This window comes from Mustela erminea, chromosome 9 (genome assembly GCF_009829155.1).
Source record: "Mustela erminea isolate mMusErm1 chromosome 9, mMusErm1.Pri, whole genome shotgun sequence".
Lineage (NCBI taxonomy): Eukaryota > Metazoa > Chordata > Mammalia > Carnivora > Mustelidae > Mustela > Mustela erminea.
The window spans coordinates 67,639,171-67,661,943 of record NC_045622.1 but is presented as its reverse complement, the minus strand read 5'-3'; the positions used below and the strand labels follow the sequence as shown (position 1 = coordinate 67,661,943).

Below are 22,773 nucleotides of genomic sequence, written 5' to 3'. Positions count from 1 at the left end.
CCCCCTCCTCGACAGCACCCATCATTCCTCACTCAACCCACACCGCAGTTTGGATCCCCCTCCCCTTGAGCCTGCTCCTTCCACAGGCCACAGGGGCTTCTTCCTTGAACCCAGGCCAGATCTGCCAGGCTGGCCCCCTTCTATGTCCTGACTTCGAGACTTTGTGCCATGCAGACTTCGCCCTGTGCAGCCTGCTGATGGGGCACGGACCTCCAGCCGGGGCTGGGTGCGCTGGCGGCCCCATGGCCGGCGGACCCCTCTCCCTCTTGCAGTTTCCACGTCCAGAAACTGGCAGTGATAATCCTACCTAGCCTGCTCCCAGCCCTGGATGCGGAGTTTTGGGGGATGGGTGTAGGTCTGCATGCACACGTCTACGTGTGATAAGAGATCAGGAACGCGAAGGCTTACAGTGAACTCGAAAATGATGCCCAGATCAGAGTTCTTGCTTTCTTGCGGTCCTCCTGTCACTTCTCTCGATCCCCGCTGCCCCCCCCTTCTTTATCCCTCCCCTAGAAACAGACCTTGCCCAAAGCTTGTCGTTGCTGTTGCCAATTTCTACCTTCTCCTCACTTCCTGGTCTCCCATGGACTCAAGCGCTGCCCCCTGGACGGCTGCCAGGATGACCTCTGTCTGCGCGGAGCTGCGGGCCCAGCATGCCCACCAAGGCCGGCAGAGCCCCTTCTCCTGGGGGAGCGGGAGAGGCGCTGTCCCTGTGACTAGACAGAATTGGGCACGGTCCTCGCATAGCTGTGTCCTGTGGCCCTACAGGAATCTTCCTTTAGGGTTACTCCACCATGAAATCAGAATCATAAAACCCAGCGGAGAAATAGGATGGGGCACTCGGGGATGAAATGTTAAATGACTGAACCATGAGGTAAAGCCGTGAGGGCCCATCGGAGCTACAGATTCTGCAGACACTCTCTCAAGCACTGGTGACTGTGGGGCAGCAGGAGGACGAGGCTGCCAGGGGCAGGGAACCAGCAGGCAAAAGCGCATAGAGCCTAAGAGTGCAGACCCAAGAGCCAAATCATGGCCTTACCGCTTACTCGCTGTGCTGCTTTGGGAAAGTTACTTAATTTCTCTGTGCCTCAGGTTTTTTGTTTTTTTGTGGGTTTTTTTTTTTTTTTTTGGTTTTGTTTTGTTTTGTGTTTTGTCTGTAACACGAGATATCCTGAGGCTAAATCATCAGATAAATCAGATAAATTCATGCAGGCTGCTCACAGCAGTGTCTGGCCTGAAGAAAGCACCAGGTTGGTTTATTTTATTTAACAAGTGCTATGTCAGCGAAGAGCGACATGGTCCCTCCAAGTCTGCATGTTCATCTCTTACTCCGGAGGCTCTGGGGACTCTGCGGCAGCTCAAAAACAAGGGGCCTGAGGACAGTCCCCGCTGTGCCTTGTGCCAAGTCTTGCTTCGCCTTCCTCCATGCTGGAATCATCTCTCTGAAGTGAAACCAGGTGTCTGGTACTCTTCACGCCACCCCTTGCCTTGGAGCCCTGGTGGGAGCCGCCCAGGCTGGTGACATCACCAGGAGGGACAGACGTGCTGGTACGGGCAAGGCGATGATGTCAACGGAGGGATGAAATGTGCCTTCAGGTCCTTATTTCCCCTGCCAGGTAATGTGGGCCCGTGGCGTCGCAGGTCACTCCTGGCCAGGCAGGAGCGGGGAGGGGCAGTGGGACTGGGGAAATAAAGGTGGTGTTGTGGGGGCTCAGGCCCAGTGTAGGGGCAGACTTTGTCCTCGAGGCAGGGAGGAGAGAGACAAGCGGAGTTCTGTTGAAGAGAAATCTCTCTGGTTCTTGGCTGGAAACTGGGCTTAGGGCAAGGCAAGAAGGGAAGTGAGGAGAGCGGGTCCACAGGCGTCATGGACAGAAGGGACAGAGAACTGAGTCTAGATGGTGGCCGTGGGGAAGGAGCGGAAGGAGCAGGGAAGTCCAACCGTAAAGGAAGACGTGGTCAGACTAGGTGACCACTTAGGGTGCCATCAGTGGGGAGGAGCAGAGAATCCTGGGTGGCAGGTGGTCTCCAGATAATAGATGAGGAAAGCTTTATTGACTGTGACAAGCTCTGTGCCATCAAAGGTGTCATTTCACATAGGAGGGCTCCATGAAGAAAGGGGGGAAATTGTAGTGTTTGTTGCTTCCTTTAAACATAGACTGTACCCCACACTGGGAGGTGGCAGATCCAGAGAGCAGGCAGATAGGGCCCTGATTTTGAGGTACTCACATTTGAGCTGGGGAGGCAGGCTCTCTGGGCATGATTCTTGCCTCAGCCAGGCTGGGTCACAAACCAGGGAGGACCCTGAGCTGCTCCCAGGGCAGGAACCTCCAGGCCAACCTCAGTTGCCACCTGCTGTACATCCCCTCCCCACTTCCCCAGAGTATCGGGGTGACATGTAGCTTCAAATCTCAGTTCCTGCCTTATCAAGACATTCGTCAGCTGGTTGCTTCATCTGTCAAATGGAGATGATGATAAGAGGAGGAATCAGTTAAGAAATACATGTACATTTCCAAGTACAATGTTGGCACGTAGTAAGTGTTCAATTAAATGAGGCACTCTGTCATTATGACTGCTTATTATGATCCTTATCACATCCCCATCTGGTCTTTTCTCCCCTTGCCTTCAATACCTCCAACATTTCCCCATCCCTCACCTCCCCCAAAGAGTCATCTAAGAGAGTTAATCCTCTTCCATAAACACCTGAGGACTCAGAGGAGGTCTGAACAAACAGCCCAGGTTCAAGGTGAATCTACTTCCTTCTTTGAGTGGATCTGTCAAGAAAGAAGGCAGAATAAGGCAGGAGAGTGAAGCTCCCGGGTACTGGGGCCTCTACTCCACACAAGCACACCACCCCACCAGCTGGTGGAGTCCTCACAGCCCCAGGAGAAGGTATTGTTGCCACATTTTATAGAAAATGTGAAATGAGGAAGAAAGAGGTCAAGTGGTATGACTGAAGGTCACAGAAACAACCACGGAAATTAGGATCAAATAGGGAGCTGACCCAAAAATCTGGGTCCTTACTTCTAACCCCACAACTTCATAAAACCTCCCATCCCTGGCTGATAGGAGCGGCCATCCCTTTGATTAATAGCTCAGAGAAGGGAAGTAAGTCATTCAGTTCCATATGGCCTTCCAGATGGAGTCACCAAGGAACAAAGTGTGTTTTAGATCTAGAGAACCCAGACTGGCTGGGTGCATACCCCATTCCTTCTGGGTAGGGCCTGGACACAATGACTCAAGGCTGTGAAAGGAGTCAGGCTGGGGGTGTGGGTGAGCAGCCACTTGTTGGGCTGGATCTCCAGTACATGTGGGGCTTCAGCCCAGGCCAGGCCATTGGCAGGCCATGAAGTAGGGGCCATTGCAAGCCATAAGCCGTCATAAGGGCACAGAGAGCACACACACTGTTCTGACTGGTGGGAGATACGACCTCATCTGCTCCTGCAATCCTTCTTAGTTCCCAGCCGTGGGGGGAGGCCTTTCCCATTACCAGAGCCTGCACTCCTGCCTGCAGCTTTGACATCCTTTCCTGTCTATGATCTCATTCGACCACAGGTAGAGGTGAAGCCAAGGGTCCTGGGTTCGAATCCAAGCTCTGCCACCTATTAGCTGTGGGCAGTGAGTCATTTACTCCTCCCACTACATCCTTGTGAGATTTTTGCCAGGCAGGTGAGGAAACTGGGCTCACAGAGGGCACCAGGGTAAATGCCGGCAAAGGTTGGACATCCAGGTTTGTGTGATTGCTTGTCCAAGGCTCTTTCTAGAAGAAAGAACCTCTGCTCCATGGAGAAATGGAACTCAGTAAGCCAAGCATCTTGGCTTCTTCTCCTACAACCTGGAACAAAACCAAGCAACTGAACTCAACCACCAGACCCTTTAACATGTTCGGCAGAAGGACAAATTCCTGTCTTTCCCATTCAGGTGCCATCAGAGAAGACCCCTCTGCCTGTATGAGATTGTACCTCCAGTGTGAGACCCCATGCCAGCTTCTAGACAGCACAGATTAGCTATGGGAAGGTCTCAGCTTTGGGACATGCAACCTCTTTCTGGGGTGCCAGTGCTAATCAGGAATTCAAGATGGCGGCACATGAACAGTGGGACTGAGGCAATTCATGTGCCACTGAGGATGATCCCAGTAGGGCACTTCATGGCTGAGGACCACACACAAGGCCCATAGAAATGGGAAGGCTTCACCTCTGAGAAATTCCTGCCTTGTTTTCTGTACCCATAAAAGAATCAAGTCAGGGTGACCTCTGGAGACCAGGCTACTGGCCAGTACTTTGTGAAGTTGTGTTCCTAGGATGGACCCTCTGGCTTATCTTTTTAGGTCTTATTTTTCTAGGAGGGGATGGAGCCACCTTTTGTATTACCTGGTCACAGAGTCCAAAGAGAAGTAGCTTCTTACTCATTCATTCATTCATTCCCCCTGCCAGGGACTGGGGATACTATGTGACAGGACAGAACATGGCCTCCGTCCTTCCAGGCTTCGTGAAGTGACTGAGATTTGGGTCAGGTGGACCAGGACTCTGCTCCCAGCCCCAGCATTTACTCCCTGGATGATTTTACCTGTCCTTAAACCCTCTGAACCTCAGTTCCCTTTGGTGTCAGATCTATGTAATGACGCCTCCCTCCTGTGATTCAAGTGAGTGAAAGGATTTAATCAAGCAAATGCAAAAGCCATAGAGATCATATCAATTTTGGTTATGACTGTGAATAGTGTCACTCTTATTATTATAGCTGCACTTTTCCACTCAGGGGGTTTTCTCTGCCTGACCTGTTGATTATGCCAGGATCTGGGTAAAATTTACTCTGACAGCAGGCTCTGACGATATTGATTGATCTACTCCAGATCACTAGCTGGCTTTTTTTTTTAAGTATTAAAATTCATGTACTATAAAATTTGCCCACTGAGAGTATACACTTCAGTGGTTTTTAGTCTATTCGCAGGGCTGTAGAACCATCACCAAAATCTAATTTTAGAATGTTTTCATTTCTCCTAAAAGAAACTTCACAAAAGCCATTAGCAGTCACTTCCATTCCCTCCCATCAACCCACCATAAGCAATCAGGAATCTTCCTGTCTCCATAGATTTGTCTATTCTCAACAAATATATATGGAATTGCCATCTAAATGGAAGCATATAAATGGAATTGTCTTTCGTGGCTGGCTTCTTTTACTTAGCATAGTGCTTTCTGAGTTCTTGTTGTAGCATGGATCAATAGTTCCTTTCTTTTATTGCTAAATAATACTCCATTTCATAGATAAAGCAAATTTTACTCGGTAATCACCCTTGAAGAGACATTGGGTTATTTCCACCTGATATGTCGGGTTATTTTGGCTGTTCAGAAAAATGCTACCATGCACATTAGAGTATAAGGTCCTACGTAGACCTATGTTTTCCTTTCTCTTGGGTATATATACCAGGGCAGGGAACTGCTGGTTCTGTGTTTAACTGAGGAACTGCCAGACTGTTTTTTGAAGGAGCTGCACCATTTTACATTCCCACCAGCAGTGTTCGAGGCTCCAACTGGTCTACACCCTCACCAACACTTATTTCTATCTTTTTGCTTAAAGTTATCCTGGTAGATTAGAAAAGATATCACCTTACAGCTGTGACTTGCATTTCACTAATGACCAAAGATGTTGCACATCTTTTCATATGCTTATTGGCCATCTGTGTATCTTAGAGAAATGTCTTTGCCCGATTTTAGATTGGGTCATTTGTCTTTTTATTATGAGTGGAGAGTTCTTTATGTGTTTTGGATATAAGCCCATTATTAAATATATGATTTGCAAATATTTTTCTCCCACTCTGTAACTTGTCTTTTTTATTTTCTTGATGGTGTTGTTTGTAGCACCAAAGTTTTAAATTGCGATGAAGTCAATTTCTCTGTTTTTCCTTTTGTTGCTTATGCTTTTGGTGTCACGTAGGGGCTACTTAAATGGGTTCTGCCTTTTAAAACTTTGTGTACCTATTATTTAGACAAGACGTTGATACTAAATATCCAGCGCTATTTCCAAATCAGGGGGAAAAAATCAATGAATCATCATTATAATCTTAAGCAAGTTATAATAATTCAATAAGCCCCATTGAAACCATCTTGCTGTGGAAGAGATGGGGGAAGGATGGCATTTTCAAGGTCGCAGGACGGTAGTTCAGGTGGGCTAGCAATGCCCCCGCTCTCCTCACCACCACCAATGCAAGATATTTGCAGAGGGGCTTTCTTTAAGGGAGAAAAAAGTGAAAATGTCCTGAGATGGAGATATGAAGAAGGAAAGCAAAGTTCTTACATGTGCTGCATTTGCATCCAAGGGCCAAGCAAAGCCAAGTCTGGATTCCTAGACCCCCAGGAGGGCCTGTGGGGACGAGGAAGCTTTTCAAGATGGCTGATAGAACACCAGGGCCTTTGAGCATTCTCTTCCCTCTGCCTGGAAGCTTCCTTGCCCCCAGTCTCTCCCCCAGTCAACTCCTATACTTTTCTCACTCCTATTTCATTTGTTGGTTCCTCAGGAAAACCTTCCCTTACCCCATCCACCCTGCTTCCTCTAAGATCAGGTGCCCCCTGAATACAGTTCATAGCTACTCATACTTCTCCTTTGTGATACTTTTCATGATTTTTAATTATGTATTCATTCTAAATACATAGTTCATCACCTGTCTCTTTAATAGGCTGCAAACTCCATTAGCACTGGGCTAGTATTTGTTTTGCTCACAATTATAAGCTTATCACAAAGTGTGACATCTAGTAGATTCTTATTAAATATTTGTAGAATGAATGAATGATTATAGAAACTGGAACTCCCTCCCAAATGGCCCATTTTTTCCCAATGGGGCTGTTTTCAGGGTAATCTCAGAAGGTCAGTCCCCTCCTGTAGACAGGGCAGGAGAAAAGCCTCCTTTCTGTCTGGGAGGTAGTTTCAGTAGTACAGGACCTGCTCCACTGCGAGACTGACAGGATCCTCGGGATGGGCAGGGAGAACATGGAAGCATGGCTGATCTCTCCTTGTCTTCACTCTGCCGCCCCTCGTGCTGGTTTCACTCTCCAGGTGGTCATCTCCCTCAGGTGGTCCCATAGCGACAGGTTAGCAGGTAGAAGGACTTCTTCCTAACAGAGCCAATCAGAGTCCCAGAACTGGGTCTCACCAGACCACCACGAGTGTAGGCCCATCTCTAAATCAATCCCTTGGAATAAAAGAATGAACGATGCAGGTTGGCCCGGCCTGAGTCCTAGGCCCGCTTGGGAACCAGGAGGAAGACCGTGCACTGACAGTGGGGGCGGGGGGCACTGCCCCAGAGGAAAAGAGAGGTATTATAATCAACTGCAGGGGGAGTGAAGGTGGGAGACGCAGCGGGTGGTTGTTCCCTGCAGTGATTACCTGAAGCACACACCTGCCCAGGCCCTCACATGTGGCCGCCGCCCACATCTCTAAAATGATTCCCTGCCATCCTCACGCCCACACAGTTCCTGCCCTCCACCCTCCATGGGGAGCAAAGGGGCAATGCGGAACTCCCTCCTGTGGTGGGGGCTGCAGGCTGACATTCCTCCCGGTCCTCACAGAGCTGGGCGCCCCTTCCTCCAGGCTCCCTGTTCCCCCTGAGAACACTGAGAGCCTTCTCTTGCGCCTGCGCCCTTACCCCCTCCTGGTCCTGACCCCGCAGAAGGCCTCCTGGCGTGTACTAGTTGCTTGGGGAATGCTGGTTGGATTAATAAACTTGCCAGGCAAAGAGAGGCATTGAAGAATGTCCTGAGGCTGGACTCCTCTGGCTATAATTTTAGTGCAGACTGACTTAATCCTCATTGGCTTTTGCGGGGGAGGGGGAGGTGTCGGGGGAACAGGCTTTACTTGTTTTCCTCTGATTCACTGAAAATAAAAGCAATTTCATTTTTCTTTTCAGTTACTGTGTACCCTCCCCTCTCACTCCAAGATTCTATATGTTCCCCCAAGAGACCCCCACATCTGTCAGCAGGCAGTTCCCAGGCCCAGCTGGTTCACCACTCCAGGGGCTTACTCCCGGCCTCAGGCACCAGCGCTGGGCTTAAAGCCCATGCTGTGGGCCCGCTGGGGAGCTGGAGATGCTGTCCCCGGCTTCCAGGGTGGCCCGGATGTCTGTCGCCACATTTCTGTTCATCCAGCATCTGTCAGTCTGTCTGTCTCCAGGTCTGAAGCTGCCTGCTGCCAGGAGCGTCCCTTATACCTACCCCCTCCCCCGACCTGTCCTGCCCCTCCCCACCAGGTATTACAGAGGGAGATGAGAACACTTGTAGCTCTCACCCAGGCCACATGGAAGTAGCTATTACTATTTTACCAGAGATGGAAACGGAGTCTCAAGATGGCAAAACGACTTGCCTGGTGTTGCTTTTGTCTACGTAGCTAGACATTATACCTCACATTACCTAACCGCACATTAACTAGACTTTGGAGAAATGGTGGGTGGGGGTAGTCGTGTCTGGTGGGCTTGTGGATCTCTGCCTGAGACGGCACAGACCACCCACCACCAGCAGCAATAATGACACCCCAGTCCTCTGACTTCTTTGCCTCATCCTCGTTGTTCATTCTCGAATATTTATTTTCTAGGCACTGTTCTAAGCTCCAGGATACAGCCATCAACAAGGCAGGCATCAGACCTTACCTTCCAGGAGGTATGACAGATGATAAATACAGAAATAAGTACATAATATAGTTTGAGATACTTGACAAGTGCTAGGGAAAAAATAATCAGGGATTGTGACGATTCTAGATCTTAAATTGGTTGGCGGGTTTGTAAGTGTTTATTATGTTATGCTTCATAACTTACCTGTTCTTTCCATATATTCTTTGCACCTTCTTTGCATTTGAAATGATATCATTTAAAAGTTCTGCTTATAAAAATATTGGGGTTAAGGGCACAGAGAGAGATTGTGATGGGGGAGTGGGGGGGTTTCAGATGAAGTCACTGGGGAAGGCCTCTCTTCTGACATTTATTTCAGCTGAAATCAGGAGGAGAGGGAGCTTGAAGAGCGCAGGTCCCAGGGAGGACCCCTGAGGCATCAGGTGCGGAGGGTAAAGCCCCTACCAGAATGACCTGGGGAGTTCCAGAAACACAGAGGCTGGTGAGCCTGGAGCCCAGGAACTGAGAGCTCTGGACAAAAGGAAGAAAGGAGGTGAGCTATGTACAAAGGACGGACCGTGGGCATAGGGCATATGGATGTTATTCTGAATGTAATGGGAAGCGGGTTTCATTTTTAAAAGATTAGTCTCTTGGGAGCACCGAGGGAAATCACAGAGGCTCCCTTAACCCTCCGCTCTTCCCCTCTCTCCTCAAGAAATCGGGACTTATGTGGCGATGCCAGAGTCCAGCCCTGCCCTTCTTTCCAGACTCATCAACTCCCAGAGTGTGAGCTCTGTTTTTATAGTGCAAGGAAGCAGAACAAGGAAAGGTTTAACTTTATGCTGCATTTGCAGGTGACAATTAAATCCACGTTGCTAATAAGTTCCAAGCTCAAGTATGTCTGTGAAATGAGGCTCTAGTCATTTGAGTTATACTGACTGTCAGTGTCTTTGCCAAACCATTTTGCCCCGTTGGGTAGGCTAATAACCTCATTCCTGCCCTCTTTGACCCAGCAATTCTTCAGACATGTCTGCCTGGCCCCAGCGTTTGGGGAAGAGAAGAGAATGGTGGGTAGTGAATAGAGTCTGGGTTTATAATCTGGAGAACTGGCTTTAGCATATACCGTGTCTCTTATTAGCTGAGTGACTTTGGACAAGCCACTTAGTCTACTCTGAACTCATTCTCTCATCTATAAAACCAGGATAAATCCTTTCTCATGGAAATAAAGCACAGGGGAAACACTTAGCACAGTGACTGGGATGAAAGAAGACATCCGTAAAAACGAATTGAGTTCAATTTTCCTTACATTCATAAATTAGACATTTTAAATCTATTAAACAAATGTGACCCACATTAATGCTGCCTCATTGATCACTCAGTATTCTGCTTTGCTTTGTTTTTTTTTCAGTGACTGCACATACTCATCACGGAGTATTGGTAAAATACTAAAGAACATAAAGAAGGAAATTCAAACCATAATTCTAACACTCAGAGCTAATTACACTAAAAATACCCAGGTGTTTTCTTCTAGGCCTTTTTCTCTGTACATATTTTCGTATTTGGATAGTACTGTTTATTCTATTTTATATCTGGCTCTTTTCGTCAAGTACTTCATTTATCCATTGCCTAAGTCACTAAAATATTCTTTGAAAACCCGAGAAGGAGGCAAACAGAAAGATCTCTGCTCTGTGGGAATGAATGGCAGGGGTCAAGGGCAGCAGCTCTCAGCCACTTGGGGGAGGCACAGGGGTAGCTCCCCCCACCCCCACCCCAGGCGGGACTGGGTGGAGACAGTGGAGAAGATTCTGATTCAGAGTGGTTTTGGAGATGGATCTGATATGAGCGGTCAGAGAGACATTACAGGGAATTCTTAGTGTTTGGACTGAGCCCTTGGGAGAAGAGTGAGGCTGTTTCCAGAGACGGGGAACAGCAGGAGCCATAGATCTGGGAGAATGTTCTCTGCTGTTTGGGACTGCCCAGCTTTTTGGGTCTTCCAGAAGACTTGGATGGTGGGAGTGGGTGGATGTGGCTAAGTGCTCAGAAGCAGCTGACACATGATCCTTGAGGTGCTGTAAGATGTTAGACCAAAAAGCACCTGTGGACAATTCAAAGACAGCTCCACCGACTGCCAGGTTATATTCAGAAACTTGGGTCCACATTTTCTGAAGAAGCAACACAGACACATTTCTCAGCAGTTAAAGGCTGACACAGAGTGTACTCCTCATTCCTCAAATAACTGTCAACTGCTTCCTAAGTGCCCGACGCTGTTCTGAACACTGGGCACACAGCAGTGATCAGTTAGAATTCCCTGCCCTTATGGAGCTTATATTCTAGCAGGCAAATCAATAAGTAATACATAGTATGTTCAACTGTGGGAAGTGCTATGGGAAAGAATAAAATAGAGAAAGGGGCTTGGGTGTGGAGGAGGTGAGATCGCAATTTTAATTAGCATGGTGAAGAAGGCCTCACCGATAAAGTGATGTCTGAGCCACATGGGGATGAGAGTCAAAGGCATGATCAATTACCAGGGCTCCTTGGACCTTCTGCAGTGACTGATATAGAAGATAAGTTCTGATGGTCTCAAGGCAGACAATGGAGGTAAAGCTGCAATGCTGGAACCAGGCAAGCTGTATGAACCGGGGTTTTTCAAGAGAAACAGAACCAATAGGCTATATCCTATTTTATTTTTATCTGTCTCTCCATACAGACATGTGTGCACACACACATGAAGAGATTTATTATAAGGTATTGACTCATTTGATTATGGAAGCTGAGAAGGCCCATAATCTGCTGTGTGCAGACTGGAGACTCAAGAAAGCCAGAAAGCCAATGGCAGAGCTCCCAGTCTAAGTCTGCAGGCCTGAAAACCAGGAGTGTTGAAGGCAGATCTCTGGTACAGCTCAAGCAGTGAGGCAGAGAGCAATGTCAACTTTTCTCCACCTTTTTGTTCTATTCAAGATTCTCAAGGTATTGGATAAAGCCAAGACATGGTGGGGAGGGCTATCTGCTCTACTCAGTCTACAAAAGCAAATGCTAATTTCTTCTAAAAACACCCTCACAGATACGCCCAGAAGTAATGTTTGACCAGCTGTCTGGGCATCTTGTGATCTCGTCAAGTTGACATATAAAATTAATTATCACACCAGAATAGGGAAGAGCGGGTGTTGGGAGCACACAGATCTCCTGACTGCTCTCTGGACTCCTGAGGATGGTGGTACAGAGGGCTGAAGGAAGGCCTCTGACTGAGAACAAGTGTTCCTATAGTGTGCTCTCTTAATTTCTGCTGATGGCAGCCTCAGAGGCTGGGGGAGAGCATCTTTCTTGTGCAGAGGTCTGCAGAGAGAACTCAGGATGGGAATCTGAGTGAGAATGCTATTGTATTGGATGTTGTGAATTTCATCATCTTGGGTGCAGAATATTTTTATATTCCTGTGAATATTTTTGAGCTTTGTTTTAGGATTCAGTTAAGTTACTTGGAAACAGGTTGATCCATTCAGGTCTTGCTTTTATGATTCATTAGAGGGGTTCAGAGCAAAATCCAGTCTAGGAATAATCTCCATAACTAAGGCAAGACCTTCTGGAATATTCTACTCAATGCCTCATGAATTACGAATTTTCCCTGTGTGGCTTATGGAAGCAGGACAATTTCTGTCCCTAGATGTATACTAGGAACTATTCCTTTAATCTTTTTGAATGCTTCTCTGACCTTTGATGTTTCTCTCACACATGTTGTGCTCATCATACCCTGCTAAAAACTCGAGAGACCCTCTATGTGGATCCCAGGATCTTTCTCTCTACGTAGCATTCTCCTGTTTGGTACTTTTCCTGATGCCTATCCTAGCTATCTTCATCTCCCAACTCAGGGAGTCAGCTTAGCTGGGCTTAGCTTGGGATCCCCCTGCTTGAGCTATGGCCTAGAAACTCTCAAGTAAACAAGGGCAACTGTAGGGCTCACCGTTTGTTCCTTGTATCTCTGGGACCACTGTCTTTCTTTGTCTGTTATCCATATCTTGACAATTTTCGTTTTCTATATTTCATCTTTTCTTAGGTGTTTCAGGCTGGAGGGTATATCCAGTCCCCATTATTATCCATTTGGGTCTAAAGTGGAGTCTCTCTCCATTTTATTTCCCTTTCGCTTCAATGAGATTTGTGTTGGAAGATTCCTTGGAAATTACCCATATGGTATCAAAAGGCTCATGTCATTCTCCATTGATGCAGATCGCTTTAATAATATGACAGCATTTGATTTAAGAAATAAAATAAACAAATGAAAAAACTCTCTTGACTCTTCTGGGAGCCTGAGGAATTTTTAAAAAGGTCCAACACTTGGCTATGGACCTCCAGAAACCCACACTGTCACGAAGCCATGGGTATACTAATAAATGGCCCTAGCAAGCCTAACTACTCAGTCATCAAAGTGTTGGGAAGTTAATGAAGCACCTCTCCCTGCAGCCTGTGGGCTGAGAGAAGGGTAGGGTGGGGACAGAAAGGGGCACACAACCCAGCATATTCTTCCCGAAATTGGAGATTTCTAAAGACTGATAAATGGAGAAGCATACATTTATCTGTAATGCTTATCTTCAAAGATTTAGAGCTGTGGCTTGAAAGACACTAATATAGATGTAATCTTAGTTTCAAATGGTCCAAGGTGGCAGCTGGGTTTGGAGAACATGAGATTAAAGTCTTTCCGGGGCCCGTGACAGTGCCATCAACATTCTTGCCTACGGGCAGCTAGAGAGCTAGTGGTTAGGGTGGTTCATGGAGTGGCAGGTGGCAACTTGGAACATGTGTGGGCGTTTGGCTTTTAGGGAAGGCAGCCTTGGGGTGAAATCCCAACATTGCCATTTACTGTTTCTGTGAAGGGGCCTATCAGTAGTTCTCAAGCTCAGTTCCCCCAGGCTGTATTTCTCTGTGATGGCTGAAATCACTACATCTCAGGTAATACAGGTACATCAGTAATCTCTCCCTTTTAGAAATCTCAATCAAACCATCTACTTTCTGTTAGCAGCCCTGTTCCACACTGTAGTATAGCATTGTTTAGCTTTCAGTGTTCTTATTTGAAAAAAAAAAAATTCATGGGCTTGGCAGGCTCAGGCATCTTAGATAAATTTGTGTGTTCTGCAATCTCTGCAAACTTTTCTTTGCAGACTTGGTTTGGGTTACTTCTAGTGATGGTGACTCTCATGTGAGCCATTTCCATCTTCCTAATTCCACTTTGGGAGATGCCTGTTTCCAAAGGGCAGGTCTTCATTAGAGTGCTGTGTCACATTGCTTTGGGAATTATTTGCTATTTTTAGTGAGTGCTCCAGTAGAAGACAAAACCCTTAAAAGCTACGACTAAATAGTATCCACCTTGATACTACCAACACCTGCTATATCGAAGAAAGGGTAGTAAGACCCCTTTGAATGAATGGACTAATGGAAGAGCAAATGGACGTATCTGGCAAGGATATACCTGAAATGGATCAGAGGTTGAAGACTAGCTAACTAAGAACCCTACTAAGAAGAATAATTTAAGTGAGGCTAGTCAGAACCCAAAGAACACATAAGGCATCCTTTCTGGAAAGCAGCTCTGAAAGAAACAGATGGTAGCACGAAAGCAGCATAGATTTCACTATCAGATTGACTTCAGTTCAAATCCTAGCTCATATGTGGTTAAATGTGGGACCCTGGACATGTTGTTAAACCATCTGAGCTTTCCTTGTATTTAAAAAGTAAAAAGGGAGAAACAATAACAATAGTAAGAGTAAAAACAACATAGTAATTATCAATGCTCTTCACCATATATTTTTGGTTCACAATTCATGGTTCTCTTCACCATATATTTTGGTACTGGGTGAGGCGACATTTCCCTTCTCCCTTGATTTCAGGCATGGTCATACAGCTGACCTGGGCCAATGAAATATGGAATCTTTTAAGCTAGTATAAGATTTGCCACCGTTTCTTCCTCTTACCCTAAAGACTGGGAACTTTTCGGAGGTGACCTCTTCATTGCCTAGGTCTCTGAGTGGATATGAAGTGTAACAGATCCCTCCACTGACCTAAAAAAAAACCAACCTTTTGTTGTTTTGAGCAACTACAATTGAGGGGTTGTTTGCTACTACAGCTTAACCAAACGCAGTCTTACTGATAGAACTATTCATAGGTTGTTTAGATAAGTGAGAGATCTTTAAAATGTCCATGTCAGGGGCACCTTGGTGCCTCGGGTAAGCATTTACCTTCGGCTCAGGTCATAATCCCGGAATCCTGGGATCAAACCCCAAGTCCGTCTCCCTGCTCAGCAGGGAGTCTGCTTCTCTCTCTCCCTCTCCTCCTCCTCCTGCTTGTGCTCGCTCTCTCATACAAATAAATAAACAAAATCTTTTAAAAAAAAATGTCTGTATCCATTTTTAAGTCTTTGTGGGCTTGACCTGGCTGAGTTGAAAAATGTAAAAAAGTCACAAATTATTTAGTTTGGATATGGGAATCGTTTTTGCTGAGGCAAGAGCACTATGAACCCTATCGATAAGAGAACTCCCAATCTCAACAATTCTCAATTAATTGAGCTGCTTACAGCCTAATTGGCAAGAACACACACACACACACACACACACACACACACATATTAAGTAAAGTGCAAGCCCGTATGTATCAAAGAGTAGATACCTAGTACCAGCAATCAGCTTCCAGCAAGATCTAATTAAGTGTGAACTGTGTGGCAAAGGGACCTAGTGCAGCGAGAGGCCAGTTGTAGCTGGAGGAAATGGGAAAGGAGGTGGAGCAAAGTTTTGAAGGCGGGTAGGCTACAAACAGATGGAGGATAGAAAAGACTCTGGGTTTCTAAAAACCATAAGACGCAAGACACGTTTTAGATGTAAGACATGTCTAAAACATCAAAGCCTTTCTCTTCTCACTGCAATCTTTTGATTAGAAGTTGTATCTGCATAGGAAAGCTGCATTTTTACTATTCTTTCCAGGGAATATGATATCACCAAAACAGTTCCTAGCACATATCAGAGACTCAACAAATATTTGTTCATTAAATGTATGAATTACTGGGCTTTATAGAAAGACCAGACCTAGGTTCAGATCTCAGCAATCTTTCTTACTCTGTGAACTTGTAAAGGCTGTGTATCATCCCTGTGGTTTACTTTCCATACCAGAGCGTACGTTTATGTTTGGATATATCACTGCTTTCATGGTGGGTGCTCAATAAAGAGACCCGGGGCGAGCATCTTCTGTTGCAACACAGCTCTCTTGACGATCACAGCTGACACCTTTCACAAAGTGAATGTGCGTTCTTGGCACAAAGGGAGTTTTGATATATAACTATCATAAAATACGCTGATAACATCATCATGCCTACAGCATCTTCCTTTTATTGGACATTTTCTTTAGGATCAGTTTCAAAATCTGGACTCACTGAGTCAAAGATAATGAACATATCCACGGAAAACTCAGCATCTCAGAGGGGTGGTCTGGGAGGCAGTCCCAGCCAGCGGCAGGACAGAGTGTAATTAGAAGAGCCCAACTCAGCTGACGAACTTCGATGGGACGGAAAGTTCTGCTGGGGCTTGTCCGCCGATTCTGCTTTGCAAAGTGGTTTTCTGGTAAAAACTCCTTCCCAGTCCTAAATTAATCTTCATTCTTTCATCCCACCGCTTTCTCTCACCTCCCAAACCTACCCCCATCACCTCTGGAGCTGCTTCAGTCCCAGAGTAATGAGCGATACCATCTGAGGTTGGTACGGCTGGCTGGGGTGTTGACTAATTATTTCCTGGGCGGTGTGTGGGCCCGTCCTCACTCCTCAGAGGCCTGAGTTCCTTTTGATATCTTTCTGCTCTAAAACTTTCCGGTGTGCTTATCAGGTAAATTATGGATACTGACTCAAGTTCCAGCAAAAAAAGGTAAAATCCATAGTGCGCATCAAGGGATGGCATTTCCAAGAGTTAGACATAAGCACACAGGACTCTTCTTGAAATTAAATCGCGTGTGCATGCGTGTGTGTACACGTGTGTTTCTCTCGGGGTTTTTACTTCCCAGAGTATTCAGGTCACTACCAGTATTTCACGTCCGAAAGCACGATCTTCTCCTCCCCCATATTTGATCTCTCCCGGAGCTCCCTCATTGGTGAGCGGTACCAACCATCCCCTACTTGGGCAGAGGTAGACAGCTGGGAGCTGTTCTTGATGCCTCCCTTCTTCCCCTCAACGCTTCCATCCTCTCCTCATTCGATCTCTCAAATCTGTAGCATTTCATCTACTAACCCATCCCTGAACCAGGCCATGTTCTCTCTCTTCATTGCCGCCACACAGGTTCAAGCCACCATGGTTCTCCCCTGGAACCTGTGATCACTGGGGTCCCTGTAATGTCTTGTGATAGAAGAGAAGACGCGCAGCTCAGATCCCCTTCAAGGGAAGACTTACTGACCAGCTGTGGGGTGTGTAGAGACAGCTGCTCACGGTTCCTGCAGAGTGTGCCTCAGCTGCAGACAGCCACCTTGCCTGGGGTCATCCTTTCCCAGAGCATCCCATACAGGTGACTGGCCACGGTGGGAAGTATGAATGCCTGGTCCTTTCAGCCAGCGGTGGCACAGCTGTTGTTGACAACACTGCAGAGCCCTCCAATAGGTTGGCTGAGCCCTAGTCAGCTGAGGCTCTGTCATGCTGTCTCCTCCTGGAGAACTCAGCCTGTCTCCATTCTTGTACACGGCAGCCACGGGGATGTGTGAGCGGTGTGAGTTGAATGACAGCAGGTAACCTCCTCAGTACTGCCCCATTGCCTTAAGGCTAAAGCTCTGAATCCTGAACATGGGTATGGGACCCTTCCTCCTCTCTCTCATCTCACATTCCTCCCTTGCTCACTTAACAGCTCAGCCACACGGGCTCTGAAAGGTCCCCGGGGCTGTTGTAACTGTGTACCACAGAGCCGCGGCCTTACCCAACAGAACCTCATTGTCTCACAGTCCTGGGCGCTGGACGTCCGCAAACATGGCCAGCCTTCTCCCCTAGCCTGTGAGAGAACCCTTCCTTGCCCTCTGCCTAGATTTTGGTGGCTTGCTGGCAGCTTGGCCCTCCTTTGCTTCCAGAGGCTTCCATCAGCACGTGGTGCTCTCGCTGGGTCTCTGTCTTCGCATGACCACCTTCTTCTAAGGCCAGAAGTCCCCCTGCATTCAGGGCCTTCCTGTACTTCAGGAGGACCGCTTCTTAACTAACTCTCTCTGCAACAATGCTATTTCTAAACAAGGTCATATTCTGAGGTACCTGGCATTAGAACCTCAACATAGCTTTATTTTTTTTCCAATATACCTTTTTTGAGGGGACATGGTTTAGTCCATAACAGTGATGTCCATTCTGTCCCTGAAAGAAGCCACGCTGATCCTGTTTCAGGCCTTCTGTATGTCCTGTCCACAGCTACTGGTCTCCTACCCAAGCCTGCCTCCTCCTTTTATTATTATTATTATTTTTTTTTTTTTACTGTGTTATGTTAGTCACCATACAATACATCATTAGTTTCTGATGTAGTGTTCCATGATTCATTTTTTATGTACAACAGTGCTCCATGCAGTACGTGCCCTCCTAAATACCCACCACCAGGCTCACCCATCCCCCCAACCCCTTCCTCTCTAAAACCCTCAATCTATTTCTCAGAGTCCACAGTCTCTCATGGTTTGTCTCCCCCTCTGATTTCCCCCAATTCACTTTTCCCTTCCTTCCCCTAATGTCCTCCATGCTATTCCTTATGCTCCACAAGTAAGTGAAACCACATGATAATTGACTTTCTCTGCTTGACTTATTTCACTCAGCATAATCTCCTCCAGTCCTGTCCATTTTGATACAAAAGTTGGGTATTCATCCTTTCTGATGGAGACATAATACTTCATAGTAATATGGACCACATCTTCCTTATCCTTTTATCTGTTGATGGGCATCTTGGCTCTTCCCACAGTTTGGCTATTGTGGACATTTCTGCTATGAACATTGGGGTGCATATGGCCCTTCTTTTCACTACATCTCCATGTTTGGGGTAAGTACTCAGTATTTACTTTAATTGCAGGGTCATAGAGTAGCTCTATTTTTAATTTCTTAAGGAATCTCCACACTGTTTTCCAAAGTGGCCACAAGAACTTGCATTCCCACCAACAGTGTAAGAGGGTTCCCCTTTCTCCACATCCTCTCCAATACTTGTTGTTTCCTGCCTTGTTAATTTTTGCCATCCTAACTGGCATCCTCTTGATCTCAGGTGAAAACTCATTCTCCTTAGGCAGACTTTTGTATTTCACCTCCCCCTGCAAGCTAGGTCAGCTCTTTCCACTTAAAGCACTTTGTAATTTTTTTTCCCCACAGTGTTTATGACATCATACATTTGTTTGAGTAAATATCTTGACAATGGCTGTCTGCTCCACTCAGCCCATGAGAAGGGAGACTGTGTTTGTCTTGCACATTATGTATTTCCAATGCTGAGCATTGTGTCTACACATAGTAGACACACCACACATATGTATGAACTCAGTGATTAGACTTTCTCTTTCCTTATAGTTTCAAGTCTCAGGTGTCCTTATTTCCCGGAGATATGGTACTGCATGCATCCAGTCAAGACAACATCTTGCAAGGAAATGGGGAAGATGAAGAGAGTAAGTCCCAGCTAATGGTGCTTGAAGTTGACCCCTAAGATACTGCCATGAATGAAAACATAGTCCTAGAAGACAAAGCACTCTTCCAGGGGTCCACTGCAAATCTGCTACCCAACATGGAAAATGGGCACGAACTACACGACCCTGCTGAGCTATGAACTTTCCTGAAACCAGGACCCTGCAGAAACCCAGGCTCCTGCCAGGAAGCTTAATGAGTGACAAGGGACAACATACTGTTCCCTAAGTTTTCCACCTAGGGGAGAGAGGGTGCCTCATTCGTGCAGGTGACATTTGGAAAGTTAGAGCAGTGGAAACGGTCCAAATACATGAAAATGACTATTTAGAGAAGGTTGAGGTTGGGGGAGGTGGAGAAGAGCGTTCCAGGTAAGATGTTATTAAAATATATCTATTAAATAAAGGATGACGGCTGGTCAGCTGGTTATGTATTGAGTAGAGGAGTGAGTAATTCTTACGTGATGAGGACCATTTTAGCTCTTCATGTGCTGTGCTTTCTGCAGCTTCTTTTTTTTTTTTCCCTTTAAAGATCCCTTTGGGGTGAAGTACCGTTCCCTCTTGTCTTTCCACTCAGTGGTTCTTATCTCCTTTTGTGGTCAGCTACAACCACTGTCATCCCATCCTTTGTGGGCACCAAATTTCTCAGGCTGACCAGGACAAAGACATTTTCTAGTTGGAGGTATTCTCATCAGACAGTCTGCAGGGTGCCCTAGTGGAAGGACCTTTCCAGAGAAGCAGGTCTAAGAAGAGTTAATCATATTTTGAATTCTTTAAAATTGTTCTTTCTTACCTTCCCAAGTACGTGACCCTTATCATAAAATGCTTCCAGAAAACTAGATACCGAAACAGAGAGAATGTAAAAAGAATTACCAAGGTAGTAATCAGTTCCAGCAATCACAATTTAGGTAGCAGGATAATCGCTTTACAACTAAGGCTACTGTCTTATTTGGTTTTCCAAATTGTTTTGTCTCTCTCCCTAGGTATCAGCATTTCAGAGAGATGGAGAAGAGATGGAAGCCGGCTGCACTCCATGCTGGAAGAAATGGAGCAGAAGCAAAACACAAGCCCTCCACTTTCTAGTCCAGGGAATAGCAGGAGAGAGAAGGAGCATATGGAGGTAGCAGAACAAATCTGCTTGTCTAGCCTGTTACCTCCTGGGGGACTTAGGAGAGCCATGTATTAGCTAAGTCTAAGAGAGCCAAAAAGACTAGAAGCTATGTTCTGCAACCCACTGAAGAATGGGAGGAGGAGGCTAATTCCCAGGCTGTCTACACTGAGCCAGGAGACCAACCTCTAACCCCGATGGCCCAGCACAGTCAGGGAGAGGCAGACCCTATGGTTCAATTTGCCCAAGTCATTGCTGTCCCCATTGTGGTATTTGGGTTTCAGAAATACCTGACAGTCCAGTGGAGGAGTTTCCCAGAAGGATCACCGTGGCAAGGATGAGGGATCCCGGTACTCTGGCTACCAAGGGAAACACTCAAGCCAAAGCTAAATGGGAATCTCATCAGAAGACTTTGCCGTGCTCGTGAGAGCCAAGGCAAGGATGAGTCAGCCAGAGGGTGCTTGAAGGCCCTGACTAAGCTGAGCCCAAGGGAGGTGAGGGGGATGTGACTCTGAATCTTCCCTATGGCCATGAGGTTGCATAAACCACCACCACCTCTCACAGATACATCTGGACACATCTTTGGGTGCAAAAGACACAGAGGAAGAATTTCATCTGAGGGACTGAGCAATTTTATCCCAAAGAGGTTAATCTAAATAAACTTTAATTTTAGGTTTAATATTGAGTTATGCTTAAATCTGAACATTTACATTTTCTTATTGCTCCCCAGTTGACTATGGGCTTGAAGCAGGAAAGTCCATTGTAGATATAAGAAAAATAAAGGATATTTTCTCTGTGCATCTAAATTAGAGTGCAGAGTTAACATTCTGCCTCTAACACACAGGAATAAAAGAGCCATGAAATCACTTGTCAAAAATTTCAGTAATGTTTAAAAAACCAAGCAACCAGTTGCTGCAGGGTCGGATGGGTCACATTCCGAAAGCCCCCACAAATAGGGATGGCTGCAGTTTTCACAACAGCAGAGAATATAAGAGAAAATTCAAGGAGTGATCTAGATGGTAGGTTCCTCCAGCAATTGTTTCGTTCTCCACTTTAGAGAGAGGAACCCATACTCCACCTTTAGTCAGAAACACCGTCTAAGCAGTAGCTCAACTGGTCCACCCACAGTAGGAACCAGGTCACTTCCATGGACATGGGACCTGCTCATTCACTCCCCCTCCTTGGCAATATCTGTAGGGGTTATGCCAGCGAAATAATTCTTTTAAAATGACCAAGCCCACTTTGTGTGATAAACTATACACACATTACATTACAAAACTGTTAACTTAAGCATATATTTATAGTAGGAAAACATAGTATACAATTAACTCAACCACATGGGTCACCGTGTTCGCTACCTCTTTCCTACCCCCCCCCCCCCCAATGAGGACAAGCCATGGTGACTTTGGCAGTATTTCCTGTTTCTGTTCTATATACCTTTCTTGGAATCCTTGTGATTCTTCCATGGATTTCTTGCACGTTATGCTGGGCCGTGTTCCACCATGATCCTGTCTGGGTCCCAAAGGCCTGTCCTTTCATCGTATGAAGACCAAGACAATCATAATCAGTGAGCTCTGTGTCCTTCTACCAGCAAAGTCTTCAACTTCCTTAACTCTGGCCACCCCTGGTTTTATTTCTATTTGTACAACACACTGATGTGTAAGTTGTGGTACTTACCTGGTCAGGTGCCTATTGCTAAATGTCAGTGAAGGTCCTCTTGTCATGGGTGCCGAATACAACCTTCTTTCAAACTCCTGAAAGAAAGAGGAGAACTCGCAGGTGAGATACCTCCACTCCCCCATCCAATTACTCCGAAATTTTTACTCTGAATAGTGTCTCTGTCCCACCAAGAAGTGTCCTGCTAGATATAGCATGGGGACTTAAATTTGCCCACTTGCTTCTTCAGTGTTTTCCTGCTTAGTCTGTAATTCTCTCTGCATATGTAGACGAAGCCCATTCTTACACTTGCACGCTTACCCCATGCTTACTATTTGCATTGTTGAGTACCTGATAGAGTCATTAGAAAGCTCTACATGAGTACAACCCAACTAGAGGGAAAATTCCTCAGGGACAGGAATGTTGCTTTATACTTTCTTCAGTTCCCTCAGCGCCAAGCAAAAAAGTGATTTCTTTGATCTAAGATCACTTCACATTCAACTAATATTTGATAGCTAACCACTGTTTACCAAGTGTTCCAACAGGCCTGAGTCTTTCTAACACGTTATCTTATTTAGCCTTCACCATAACCTTGTAAATTATGGACTATCGCATATTCCAAAACACTGATTGAGAGACATCAAGCAACGTGCCCAATGACTCAGCTAGAAATCCCAGAATTGGAACACACTTTCCTCCCGCTTCAGACTAGGGTGCTCTTTCCTTTACAGCACCTGTTTCTCCAATGTTAGTTCTCGCCTTAAAGAAGAGGGACCCCAAGTTCAGCAGACTTGCCCA

General features: G+C 46.2%; 1 long non-coding RNA gene across 1 annotated transcript; it reads right to left on the bottom strand.

Moving 5' to 3' along the window:
* Nucleotides 1-1,227: 1,227 nt before the first annotated feature.
* Nucleotides 1,228-22,257, bottom strand: LOC116599101. The gene is made up of 4 exons (XR_004289241.1): nucleotides 22,167-22,257; nucleotides 21,997-22,073; nucleotides 2,701-2,771; nucleotides 1,228-2,452 (listed from the first exon to the last, which is right to left on the bottom strand). It is a non-coding gene; the product is annotated as an uncharacterized LOC116599101 (long non-coding RNA).
* Between the last annotated feature and the right edge of the window lie 516 nt (nucleotides 22,258-22,773).